Source organism: Meles meles, chromosome 10 (assembly GCF_922984935.1).
Source record: "Meles meles chromosome 10, mMelMel3.1 paternal haplotype, whole genome shotgun sequence".
Lineage (NCBI taxonomy): Eukaryota > Metazoa > Chordata > Mammalia > Carnivora > Mustelidae > Meles > Meles meles.
In genome coordinates, this window is record NC_060075.1 from 3060631 (window position 1) to 3063939 (window position 3309).

Genomic DNA, 3309 nt, shown 5'->3' on the forward strand with positions numbered 1-3309 from the left:
TGGATGGATACGGAGCAGTTTTCTCAGGCACACGTATTCAAACGATCTTCTTCTGTGGGGTCTGTTCCCGCAAACGTCTTGAATGTTAACTCTTTTGAGACCGAAGGTTGTGCTTGCGTTCCAGTGTGTCCTTTATAACCGAGCCTCCTTACAGGGCTGCACATTCTCTGTCCTCAGACAGGGTCCGTGGGTTCCCTGGTGAGAGCGACAACGACGTGGCTTCTCTCCTCCCCTCCCCCTCCTGCTGCTCTTTCTTTCCTTCCTGCTCCCCCAGCTTTAATCAAAAGTTAACTCTTCTCAGCACCTACTACTTTTGAGTTGTTATGGCTGCTTCTGTGCCCAAATGTCATCGCTGGTCTCCTAGCGGTTCTGATGAAGAATCAGTCCCCTGCACGGTGGCTCCTTTGCTGCTTCATTGTTGAGGCAGCAGACGTTCGCACTCTGTCCTCTCGCTTACGCCCCCTCTAGCTTCCGGCCAGTTCGCTCAAACACACTTGTTGCTGACCCTTTGGCCCCGATTTCCTAGTTATCTCGGGTCGATCACAGCTCATCCCCTGGCGCAGTCCCTAAGAAAGAGTCACATGGAAAAGTCTCCCTGCAGCCGCTCACTTTCAAGCGATCCGTTTCCTTTATCCATGAGCGGGCGCTCTGGGTGGGGAACCCTCTGTCCCGCGACTCTGCGATGAGGTCTGGTTCCTTTTCTGTCTTGTCCGGATGCCTAAGGGATCCTCCCCCATGTCTGACCTCTGCGGGGCTCGCAGTCCTGGGACTGGGCCCTGGGAGCACCCCCTCAACTGTCCTGCACGGGTCCCCTGGGGCCAGGCATTTCGAGAGGAGTGTGGGATTTGGAATGAACTGCCCGGTTTCCAAACCCAGCTCTTTGAAACCCTGAAAGTCATGTGGCTCCTCTGAGCCCCATTGATGAAGTGGGTCCAGTGACATCCCTGTCCGCCCCCGCACAGATTAGGGGCTCAGTCGGAGAAAGTACCACGGGCAAAAACGTGCTGCAACGGGCCGGGCCGGAGCCAGAAGGTTCTGCTGTGCGTGCTTGGCCCCGTCCGTGATTCTCAACCGTCCTCCCACTACCTGGAGCGTTTTGCGAGCGAGGGGAGGCAGGAAGTCTGCCCTGCGAGCCTCGTCGAGGCGGGCCATGTGCTCTGCCCCAAACACGCCACGTCCCGGTCGTCCCTCTCAGGGGCCACCTTGTTGGTCTTCGCCTGATTTTAGGATCTTTTCAGGATTTGTTCAGCTTGAAGATGTCGTCGGCTTTGCTCCCCGTCTGCGTCCAGGTCATCGGGGCGACTCCGGCCCCTCCCGGGCCCAGGCAGTTCCTCCGGGCTGACGGCCGTCCCCGACCTCCCTCACTGCTCCCACTCGGGTGGCGACAAGCCCACCTCGTGGATGCCAGCGCCTTCCCTGCCTGCCCGGCCGCCTGGCCGCCCTGCCTGGTCACTCCCGACCCTGTGAGTCTCACTAATGTGCGGCCTGGAGGTGACCGAGTCAGTGACGGGGACGACAGCGTCCGCAACCATGGGGCCGTGTGGAGAAACGTGACAGGAACGGGCGAGGCGCCGCCGCCGGCTTTCTCGGCCTCGACCCCACAGACGCTCGGGGCCGCACGTGCATGGGCACATTCGTGGCTACCTGATCCCGCCCTCAGCCGTGACAGCCCCTCCCGTGTCCTGACGCGGCCACACGTCCCACAGCGTCACAGTCACCCCGGTTTGGCACACGGGCCCCGAACAACGCTGGCTCAGAGCGTCGGGCTCTGCCGTGAGCAGCTGCGGGGGGACACCCTGCGCGGGCCCGTCCCGCCTCCCTGGGGATCCTGAGCATCACCACGACGCTCCACGTTTCCACGCTTCCCACCGGGCCTTGGGGACTCGTCAAACATCTTGTGTAGTTCAAGTCGCCGCCGCTGCAGCCCGGCCTGGCCTCGCCGGTGCGGACCCGTCGGAGGAGAAGTGAGGGCCGCGGGCTGAGGGGAGATGCTGGCTGTGACCTTGGCCCCAAGCGCCAGGGCTGTCCTCGGCCCAGAATGGGGCTGAATGGACTCGGAAGCAAAGTTTTCCCCAGAAAACATGGAGACGACCCTGCTGAGCGTCTGGAGTGTGCTGTGGTGGTCCGGTCTCCTCCCAGGCCCGCGGTGGCCCACAGGACTTGCAGCACACGCTCCGGGGGCAGGGGGAACGCTCAGCTCGGTGGCCTGGGGTCGGTCCGACCCTGGAGAGCATGGTCGTAGGGGGAGCTCGGTCCGACCCCGGAGAGCGTGGCCGCGGGAGGTCCTTCCTCGTTACACGAGTGAGTCAGAGGAGGCACGTGAAAAAGACGTCCCGTGGCTGTTGGGTCCCTCACGTCGTGTGGCACACCCAACCCGGTTTCCCATGCCGGATTCTTTACGAGCCAAGGGTGGCGTGGACGGCGTGGTTGACGTGGGGGCCACGGAGAGCTCTGCCTTCTGCAGCAGAGCAGCCAGGCTCCCGGGGCCATGCGGGAAGCAGGAGCCCAGGGAGTGAGCAGGGGTGAGGCGATGCGTTCCCGCAGCCTGCACCCCGCTGCTCGGGCTCCCCGCGGGCCGCTGGGGCTCCAGACATCACCCTTATTAGTCCATTCTTGTTCAGCTGGAGGCTTTCCTGTGGGCTCGGCTCATCACGGCCTCTTCTTCCATGTCCTTCTCCAGAAATTAATAAAATTTATGTATTAAAAGGAAAGATTCCCCCCAAGCATGTGATTGTAAGTCTGTCCTCTGGGCTTACAGCTTGTTCCTTGCACCGTGTGTTTGAGGGTCCTGGACAGTTAGAACAGGCCCACGGTCGGGGGTTGAGAATGGGGTCTGTTTCCCCGTAGGGCAGTGACCACTTGCCGATCACTCAGAAGACACTCGAACGTGCCTTCCTGGCCTCAGACGGAGCCCTCTGCCCTCCGCTGCTCCTGGAACCAGCCCTGCCCTCTTCGTGGGTCCAGGCTGATCCGTTCAACAAAGTGCGATGTGTTCACTCTGGATCTGCCAGAGTCTTCCTCGTGACGTGCGAAGTCTGCAGGGGCCGGCAGGCGGGCTCTGGCGTTTGGTGAATCCACAGAGAAAGCTGATCCCTGAGATGGGCTCAAAGTTCTCTGGGAAATGCAGACTTGGTGTCCCAGGGGAAGGGTAACCGGCTAGACAGGAACGTGCTGAGGAGGAAGGAGGAAAACCGGGTCATTTTCATCCAGAGAGATGACGCCCGTGAGGAGAGGCGGGTCACGTCCCCAGGACCACACAGCGCGTCAGAGAGAGGACCGAGGCTCGTCCTCAAACTCAAGAGGAATCAA